The sequence below is a fragment of the Mytilus californianus genome, unplaced genomic scaffold, assembly GCF_021869535.1.
Source record: "Mytilus californianus isolate M0D057914Y unplaced genomic scaffold, xbMytCali1.0.p SCAF_3, whole genome shotgun sequence".
Taxonomy (NCBI): Eukaryota; Metazoa; Mollusca; class Bivalvia; order Mytilida; family Mytilidae; genus Mytilus; species Mytilus californianus.
Window position 1 is genome coordinate 37,740,409 of NW_026262679.1, and position 11,500 is coordinate 37,751,908.

Consider the following 11,500-nt stretch of genomic DNA (forward strand, 5'->3'; position numbering starts at 1 on the left):
GATTGTTCCTCTCGAACCCTTCCAGAACACCCAAATTTTTGGTGAGCTGTGTGTTGTTCAATCTTAAGTTTACTGTCTAATGATTTGTGGACTACAGCTTGTCTTTTCGTAGTTTTTCTGTTTGATTATGCTTTAAATTTGTTTTTTTGATTATGCTTTTGTCTTTTTTTTTTTATTTGATATATGGTTTTTGATTGGCTCTTGATGGTTATCTTCGCCCTTTTTTCCCTGACTTTTTTTTACATCGGCATATTTTAACTTTAATTATATCTTCAACCACTGACTAGATAAGTGTCCATTCCAAATGTTAAGTTCCATTGTTTGTCTGTTTTTCTAAACATATGATTTTGTATGCCCCTTCTCCCCGTATTACCTAAATCGTTCCAATTCTAGAGAACTAAAAGTTAACAGAGACTACTCAAGAACTGATATAAAACCAAATCTAACGTACAGAAAGCGCGACACTCTCTCTATTCGAAGCATTGAATTAAACATCCCTATTATGACCAGACGTGGCTTCGTATTTATACATCCCACATAGCCAACCCCTACCCCCTCAGCACGAGTTTTTTTCCTGGTTGGAAACCATGATTCTCTACCCCATTCAGTCATCACTTGGGTTTCTAAAAGACGCAATGATATTACAACCAAGTATAATTATTAGCTTATCAATAACTAGTTTAAGCCATAAATAAGATATTTGGAGGACAACTTTGAAGCTCAAATAATTTTTGTAGAAATAAAAAAATACAGTAACATATATTTTTTAAAAAATTAGGTGTAAAATGGAATGAACGTCTTCTGTATTGCTTTAACTTTGTTAAAGCTTTACATGTAAGTTATAATCTATGACCACTGTTTTCTAGAAAAAAAATCAGAGCACTTTATATACAAGCCTTAAGTTTATCTGAAAATGTACTTTCAATGTGTTTGGTGGTAAACGGATGACCAACTTGTAAGTACTAGTAGCTACAAGCATTCTGTCCTTTCAAAGAAATGTGTTAATGCTACCTATGATGTTTGATTTTAATGGCATGTTTCCTTATGGTATTAAAGCATAGTCAGCCAGGTTAGTAATAAAGCACTTGGAACCCTTATATTATAATCATTGTAAATGTTTTCTTGTAATACTATATAGCCACTGTGAGTCATTCAATCGAATTCTGAAAGTTGACAGCTAATTTATTTACCAAACAATTTATTATCAGCATTGAATAATTAAAGACTAATTGACATCGGTTTGATTTCGGTACATGAAAGAGAAATAAAAGAAATCGTACATCAGTTGTTGTAGTTTGATAATAGATTTTGACAAATTTGATCAGGTAATCTTAGTTATTTCACCCGTAATCCTCTCTTCTCGGATACAGAGCCCGTTTTTGTTTCCGTGACTTACAGAAGTAAATCAATGAGATCTCGTTGATATACGCGCGATTACAAAAGATTTGAATTTACCAATTCAAATATTAAATACCTCCGATTTGTTAATAATTGACTTTATCAAGTCGTTAACCTCTTGTGTGTAACTGTTAATTGTAGCATTATCTTTCTAAGTATTTTAATCACTTTCCAAAGTAAACTTTAAGTCCGTAAATAATAGCTGCTTTTCATACATGAAAATCCACCTCGGACAATATACCGATAACAGCCACACAATAAATTTATTTTAAAGATAACTGTTATATCCTAAAGTAAACTAATCCTTTAGTTCCAGAATATGAAGTGAAGGACGCATTCTTTTATGAATATTTCATGTAGATTTTCCGTTTTCTCTAATTTTAAAATCAAACGAAAATGTCCTTTTTACTCCTGATAGTTTTGTTTGCAAATTGTTCATTTACGTGTGCATATATGTGTTATATAGATAGATTTTCATTCTGGTTAGAGTTGGTTACGATATTTGGCACTGATGAAATTGGTTTTGTTAATGTTATTGGCTTCAGGCAAGATCTATCTAGTTTCTATCATGTATAAGGCGGGTTCTTATAATTTGGCGTTTTATGATCTTTGACTTCTATAACAACACATCAAAGTTAAATTTTAGATTTTCAACATTCTAGCTTTAGCGAGCACATTGAAATCTTTTTATTTTAAATTTGGAGAGCGGAAAATGTAACTTTCAAAGAGAGTGGGAATATGTTTCTTCGACATGTTTTTCAGTCTTTCGTTTGAGTGTAACAAAAATCAAAACCAGATTAAAAAAACGTTGTTGCCGAATATTTACCATAACGCATCGGAGTATTAAATTATATATTAAAAATTGAAAAATGTGTAAAATGTTGAATAAAATAACCAATCAAAGGGAGAATTGTTTTTTTTTCATTATATTTTATTTTACCTCAATATCGCCTTTTTACTGGAGATCGTATGAAAAGTGGAAAATAGCCCTTCGTGTATAAGGCGGGTTTTTATACTTTGGTGTTTCATGATCTTTGACTTCTATAACAACACATCAAAGACTTCATGAATTAAAAGCAAATAGGCGGTTAGTTCCTTAACTCAAGAGATGTCGGGATGTAGACAGATTTTGACAGATACCTTTACCTAGTTAAAAATTTGAGATAGTGTCCGGGTGATCTTTCCTGTGTAGAAGCAGTAGTGTGTTGAGAAGACTACCAGATACACAGAATAAAATGTTTGACACGAGAGACTAGTTTCTATCATTGAAGGCAATGAAATATTGGAGAGACCCCCTGATTTGACAAATGATGTTCGGGAGTAGGCCACTTTGTTATCACTTATAACACACGACTATATTCCGACTGATAGACAAGGACTGTTTACTGAAGGATTAGAATATGATTCCACGGATAAAGGGATAATATGTACTTAAATGGGCCTTTGATCTACTTGTTTTTCGTTGGCTAGGCGAGAAATGCCAGGGTTGATTGATTCGTGGTCTGGTTTTTGGAATTTGCATGAACTTGAATTCGGAGTAAATCATGTTAAGAAAAGGAAGAATCAATTCAAAGAACAGAAGTGAAAAGTAATTAACAAATGATATAATTTTCTTTCAGTATACCATTTAACTTTAAACTTTTTAATATAAGTAGAATTGAAATAAATTACCCTTTTATGTATTTTATTTTTGTTCCTAAAATATTTTAGAACTTCTTAATAATAGAAAACTGTAAAAACACGAGTGACAATAGATGAACAAAGTTTTCTATTCACAGAATAGGGAATAGTAAGTCATGATAAATGCATTGAAAATTAATATATATATACATAGGTAACTTCAGCAAAATAACCATCAGTGAAATGATTCGAACGAAATACCGTCCTGATTTGGTGAAGGAACCTATTAACAATGCAGAGGATGTAATTTGTATAGCAGGAACTACCTTCCCTTCCGGAGCACCTTCAAGTTCATCTCCGGTTTTTTTTTAGGAGTTTGTATTTCTCAATCTTTAGTTATCTGGGTTGATTTGTAAGCTGATAATTTCGACACTTTTGTTTTTGTTAATGGTGTTGTCTCCCATTTTGGATTGTTGGTTTTCATAGTTCTTACATCTTGCTTTTTTACATTTTTTTTACAACACAAAAAATAATCATACTTGAATATATCTATAACAGGAACTGTGGTGTTTAAGTCAATAAGATAGCAACCAAACGACATATTTTTTTTTATTTTTCTGTCCATGTTCGTCATACAGCATCTTACGTATTCAAGTATTCATACATCCTTGACTTTCAAACGTTTGACGACGAGCGTGTCTAAAGAAGGTATCAGTGTTTTGGAGGCACCAAATCTATAAACAAAGTGTTATTTTCAGTTTCTAGTACTGGATCGACACCACCGCTGGTAGGTTGCTAGTTCCCAGTAGTATCATCTCCTCAGCTTTATTGCTGATATGGTTTAAAGAATACCTTTCTTAATTCTACGTTGATAAAATTAAAAAAAAATATAAAAGAAATAAGGTTCCAGATACCTCAGGAAAAATTGACAGTAGGTGGTTTTGTGGATATTTTTTGTATGTCCATTTTGGTCATATAGTTGCTTAGGGATTCAAGTATTTTTCATTTGTCATTTTCAATTTTTGAGGTTCGAGCGTTGCTGATGAAGGTAAATCCTGAAAAGTGCTTCGGACGCATCAAAATTTATAAAGCGCATTTTCGTTTTCTAGATAGTTTGTTGCCAGAAATTGACTGAATTTCATCTACAAAAGTTTTCAAATTGACTTAAACAATTTCATCTATATACTAATATTCAAGACAGTTGGAAACTATCGGAGTTGGTTACACAAAATAGATACCTTCCATCGAAAATGCCGCTAAAAGTTGACGAAGTTTCATAATCTTAAAAATATGCAAAAATGCTTACTAATGTCAACGTTTTTTTTGTGGGGAGTGTTACATTTTATTGAATAAAATAAGAATGTTTCTAAAGATTTAAAAAAAAATCCTATATCTAGTAATTGACCTCAAATCTTGTTCTAAAAGGGACTGAAAGCTTTTTGAAAGCGTCTAGAAAAAGAATCCCATATCTACAAAAGAATCTCATTTTTATTCCAGGCGCCATGGAAAAGACGATAGTTTGTTTTGATTTATTTTATTGTTATGTATTTTTTATCGTCTTATCTTCTTAAAAGACCTTGGGCTGCTAATGGACCTTGCATACCTTTTGGAATTGATATTTTTGAAGTCGAAATAAATTCTAAATCCGATTATAATTCAATATTGTGTTTGGTATACAAACCTGTGAGTACCATCATATTCCATTAGCTTTTCTAGATCTTTGGTATATATTCGCATTGTTTTTTATTTACAATTGCAAGAATTTTGCATTCGCGGTGACTTTTAAACAATATGGGATTAAATTTTTTGTAAAAAATCACAGTTGAGTACCCTTAACAAGATTAAACGTGGATTGTAGCTAAGTGAAGGTAATTATGGGTTTATAATTAAGACTACCGGTACTAGCGCATCTTTCTTAAAACGTCACGAGTGAAATATCGATCAATCGGGGTCGATTTCCGGAAATCCCATCGTCACTTGCAGGTGCTATTGTTCAACGAAATGAAATTCAGGATAATTGACTAGTGATGTATTATCAAACAAGTTATTTGAGATTAATATTGAAAATCAAATTAGAATTTAATTTTCCCATAGTGTAATATGAAGACAAACTCGTGTCGTATTTATCTGTGTCAGGTAACGTCTATCTACATAATAATAAAAGGTGACTGGATCAGTCAAAATGCACTTCATGTGTTGTTTTCAGTTTCCCTTGCAGTTTTTGTACAATAGATTCCATCTGTTTGATCGAAAATTCATGAATTTGAAATTCTTAACAAAAACAAAAACAAAACAAAAAAAAACCCAAAACACAGAAATCACTTGGAGAAACATACTAAAATATTCAATTAACGGTCTATCGGACCAAGTATTTAAGGAAGGGTTTTGTTAAGAGCAAGTTTTCGACTAGAGTTTGTTTAAGGTTTGGTTTTGGCATTAGGGTTATGGCTAGTGTTGTGGGTAAGGTATGAGGGAGATGGCATTTAAAGCGTATTTTAACCTCATAGTTATAAGCCTTGAACAGGAAGCTCGGAAAAAAGTGTCCAGTAATGAACGTTAAACTCTGACCTTTATTTACTTTTAATTTGTCAGCATTTTCTTAATCTGATAAACTACGAAATTTCTGCCACTTGAAAAAATAATCATGACAAGGTACTGATGTAGATTACATATTCTTCTAATTAAACTGCTTTGTAAGTTTCCTTTTTATAACTAGTAAGACACAGGTGCTAGACCACCATGGATGCTTGTAGATTAATTACTCTAATGATACATTAAGCTTTGATTCACAAATGTCAAATGATTCTTAATTCTATGCTAATAGTTAAGTTCATTTTAAATTTTGTGAAAATGATATGCTAATTTCTGAAAATTGAATGTACTCATCTCTGCTCATAAATATGAATGCAATTTCAATTATGTCTTATATAGATATAAGAAGATGTAGTATGAGTGCCAATGAGACAACTCTCCGTCCAAATCACAATTTGTAAAAGTAAACCATTATAGGCCAAATTACGGCCTTCAACACTTGTTCATTTCAATATCAGGATGCAAAATGTGGTCCTTTTTTATTTCCTTAAAATGTATGTGTAACTTTCATTTAATTTTCTCCTCATTTGGGTGAGAAATACTAGTAATTAATGGAATTGTTTTCGCGTATAATATTACATGTTTATTACCCCAAATTATGATATTGATAAGTAGTATTTTTTTCGGGCGGCCGTACATTTGTGCGGACTTGAATTTTGACAGGTATTGCGTTTGCGCTAACAACTGGTATTACGTTTGCGCGAAATTTACTTGTAATTTACCTTAATTTTTATCTGTGTTTAACCTGAACTTTCAGGCAAATATTTTGTTAAAATTAATCACGGAAAGTATATCCATCGAATATCGAGAAATGTTTACCTTTGCTTGATTTCAATGGGATGATAACCTCCATCTTCAATGTCGATTTTCAAATTGTCATTTCAATTTTTTTTTTTTTTAATTTTAATCTACCTTTAGTTTTTTTTTCAGAATTCATAATAGTTATTTCAAAGTTTTGCGATTTTTCAATCTGTTTTTCAATAGACACTTAAATCTATTCGGGCAAAAGTAGTAGTTTTTCAAGCAGTAAATTTCGTGCTAACGGCATAACGTAATGTGGTTTGTCGCGAAAACGTGGATTTTTTTCGCGCATATCTTGGACAAACTTGCGTTAACGTGACGCACCGGTTTTTTGTCGAACTTTCAGTTACACTAATAGGTGTCATCAAATTATTTAACTAATACCCTCTCATATTGTGTTAAAATTTTTCATTGATTTTTCATAAAAATTCATAACTAAAAATATTACGATTGTGTTAGTTGCACAATACGAATTACGAAACTTAACATTACACAGTGATCTGTGAGTACATTAGAGTCTTTTACCCTCAGATAATTTTAATGATTTTAGCATTTATCCACATTATGATACTTGGTGTATTTATTTCTGTTATTATTTCGAAAAAGGCTGATTTTTCAAGTTATGTAATATCAATACTAGTATTTCTACTAATTTACTAAATACCTGATGAATTCATAATTTAATCTATGCCTTCGAAAGACACTTATCTCTTCAATTATCTAATTTTACTCATGTCATCAAGCTTATTATCTAGCAGAGCAAAGCAAATGTTATCATCAAAAACCGATAAATTCAAAGACGCAACTAACTTCCCTTTTTACACGACCTTGTCTAACTGTATTTCAGTCCTCATTTCTCCTTCGTGCTCGTTCCGGAAACTTGTTTGCCGTGCTGTTGAATTAACACGAGAACGTAATTTGTGACTGTCACGCGTCGCATCCTGTCTATAGTTCCGCCTTGGATACCAAATGACAAAAACAAAAGCTTGGCAAAGGTAACTGCATTAATAGCCGCCATATTTCAGACTACCGGAAACAGGTTCGAACGGGAGCGGGCGTGCAATGTTGCGGTATTATTAGTTCAAAGATATATTGGACTTTCAATCAAAATCGATTTTTCATTTTATGAGTTCTAAGCATGATAATTTTTCTTCTTTTAAATCTCCAATGAAATAGATTTAAGTTCACGCAGAGCGAGCTGCACCTGGGAAAATCGGCTAATTTCTTATAGTTTGACCTTTTGAAGTGTTATGATGAAATGAAGCGTCATAGAAAACATGTAAATCGATGGTCATTTAACATTGTACATAACACTTAGAATAATAATGGCCCTGGCATCGATGAATTGGGCCATGTTTAACACGGGAATATATTGAAAATCTTCCCGTCATTTATTCTGAAATTATGGTAAGTATTTTCCGGTTCTTTCTGTGCATTTCTGAACGACCATTGATCTTCTCAGATCTATTGTTGAGGGGGTAAAAATTGGTGCAGTTTTAATGTAATTGAAAGCGAAGGAGTGAGAAAATTAGGTTCTTGGAAAAGTTTTTGATTAAATAAACGCTATGTGAAGGAAAAATAATTTAGCATTGTAAGACAGCCTATTTATCGATGATATAGGCGATACTAAAAGAAGAACCAAAGCAGGCAAATCAAACCATAACCTGGAAAAATAAGCAAATATCAAAACAAAACAACCAAAATACGACTGAAAATATCTGAAGTGTTATTTTACTTTATTTTATGACAATAGTCAGAGGCGTGCAGGACATTTGCGTATTTTTCCGGTTACACGAAAGGACTATGTTATGCACTCCAGACACTACTATGGACATTTGCGCTTTACACTTTTATACACCTGTACTAAAATGGTTCGGACATTTGCGCCTTTTGTCTATACTGTAATTCGTATGTCCTTCTGCAATGCAATAATCAAAACGGACAGTGAAACTACAAATATATTGCATCCGAAAATGAAAATAACCAGACAATCAAAGATAATTTATTTCGTAGCCCACCATGCTTTATTGTCTTAATCAAGGTACTGAAAGAGTATACAAAATTTCCCAAGTTTAAGGTTTCAGAGGATTAAGTTTTTTTTATGTTAAATGCGAAGATATTTGTACACCAACAACTAAGTAATATATAAACAAGACACAAACCATAGTGATCACGATAATGTACCCCACGCCCTTACCTCTTGGAAACAATATAATTCTTTGTGTAAGACTTTTTGAAATATAAATATATATTCAAGGTTGTGGTAAGAGTTGTAGCCTTCTTTCAAAGGAGCACGGACAATAAGGCCTATATTTGGCCCAAAATTTAGTATAAACGTTATCATATAAATGATTGTAAATATGCCCTAACATGACTTAGGTAAAACCACAATTGAAATAACTGCATAAAATCAACCTTTTTTCATTTCAGTGAAATATGCGTATATTATGACGAAATTATGAAGTGACATAACATTGTTAATCCCATCTTATGCATTTACATTTCTTGATGCTACTATATGCATTTTGCTATTTTAAAAAGAAATTGGAATTAGTTCTCTAACATTTCTTTTTCTTGGGTCAAGCATGAACCTTGGTGTTCCTTCTCCTTTCGGTGTTCACGTCTCCATTCTGAAGGGACGTTGCTGTGAATTTATACATTCCTCACAGCCAATCGGACATACCACTTTGGCCAGGGTTTTACTGCCGTTCGGAAGAAGACCAGGGTGGCCATTTTTCTATACCCCATTCACCCTATCAAGTTTACATAACACTACAAAGAAAACTAAAGACTGAGGAACAAGAACCCAATCAAATAACTAGGGATGATCGCAAGTGCTCCGGAAGGGCAAGCAATTCTTGCCCAACTAGTGCCACTTGTCTTGTTATTCATGGTAAGTACAAATTTGGTGATGTCATAATCGAGGATGGGATTGTGGTAACTACAATTTTAACGTGATCATATGTGACAAAGATATTCCATAACGTTGAAATGTGCACAACATTTAAGCAGGAGCCAACGGAACATAACCATCAAGACGTTTCGTTTTTTCCTAAATGAAAAAAAAACACTTAGTTCCTGTTGTCCGTGTGTATAATTGTATATATTTTTCTATGAATAAAACGAGATTTGAGATTTACGTCAATGAAAAAATTAGCAGCGATCCAACAACAAAAAGAAAAACAAAATAAGAAAAAACATATGCATTGTTTATATGATAATTGTTTATTATTCATTGTTCAAACTTATTAACTTTAGAGCTGCATTACATTATATCTAAGCTGATTCAGAACCTTCCTTCATTTTGTGTTTTCTTAAATATATTGGGGTTGTTTGCTTGTGTAAGTATTCAATAAACCCTTCAGTTTATCAAATACTCAATTACTCTGCTTGATGGAACTTATGTAGATTATGACATAACTTATTCGAATTGTTATAGGGCTCGGAACAAAACTTAGTGTTATAATATAAGTTCTAATTATCAACTATTTATTTGACCGCAAACTACAGAAAATGTAAGTCTGAAAAAAGTTTCTGATTGGCCTTTATTCCGGTTAATTTCATGCACTTTCATGCGAGAGAAGGACAAAAGACGAAACAATGATTAAATTGGACACATGTCTTACTCGACAGGGCATCTCTACTGACAATTCCTGAATATCAGACAATTATATCAGAACGTGATTTAAGCACGTCTGAATTTTACAATTAAAATTTGGCTTCATAGTGACAATTTTTATAGGTTTAGAAATTATCTAATTATCGAATGCAAGTGGAAAAAAATATAAAGCTCGTCAAATAATATGCATTAACCCAACTATGAAACAAATGCATGGTCGCCACTACTATTGTGTATTGTGAAGTTATAACTATGATTTGAAATGGTGTCTTTAAAATATATTGCCCTTCCCGTTTTTCGCTCATTAAATTTAGTAATACACGTCATATTAACAGAATCTAATGCACATGTACCGCAGCTTAAATTCTTGGCAGCGTTGTTTTCAGTTTTATTCATGGTGACGTCATAATAACATAATCTAATGCACATGTACCGCAGCTTATAATGTAATTACAACTAATATAATTATTCAGGATTTTTATTGGTTGATAGCCAGTGTATTTTTCATGTATTGTCTTTTATCAAATGAATATCGTTCTTAAATCACAACAGCAGGGGTAATAAACAATGGTGTGCCGTTTTTACCCTCTATGACAAAAAGTCCAGACTAGGTACCCATCCGGTATTTGACAGGATTAAATATTTAGATATTCCGAAGGCATAATGAATATTTTACGGCTTCACGGAGACGCTTATAATTTGGAGAGTTATATTAAATGCAGCTGTTTTGCTAATGTATTGATATGTGCAAAAGAATAATTGATTGTTGGTAGCTTAACGTCCAGTGGCAATCTGTATTTCATGCATTTTAAGGACTAGCACAAATTAAAAAGTATTGAAATGTGTAGGTTCTGTTAAAACATTAACGTTAAGGTTGTGGCCGAACTGGATGAAGGACGGGAAATTTGGATTGCACTCAAAATGAAGATTTATTTGATACATAGGGGCACAAATTTTGCCTTGTAACAGGCAACCTACGTGCCCCTCAGACAGTTGTTGCATGGGTTCTTCAACGTCCAGAGAGTGTGGCACTCTCGTTACACGAGGCATCGGATTTAACGTCACAATTCCGACTGGACGTGACTGCGTATGTATACATTCCGCACAGGCAAACGGATGCCCCACTTTAGTAAGGGTTTAATACCGAACAGGAACCCATGGGGTTGATAGCGAAAGAATAACGGAATTAATTCGAATGTTTGACTCGATTATTCCTATTGATATTCGTATAATTTAACAGATATATCATTTCAGGAAGGGATTTTACGAAAAATACCTGTCTTGGGGAAGGAATTTCTTATACCAATCTTGAGAAGGAACTTCCCTCGGCTATAGTGGCTATAAGGAACGTTTACCTTTTCTCGACTCGAAAATTACCTTTACTGAACATGATATATCTATTGTCATAAAACCAAATTTGCTTTTTTATTTATCGACATGAATAATGGTTTTAAAAATGAGTAGCCAGAA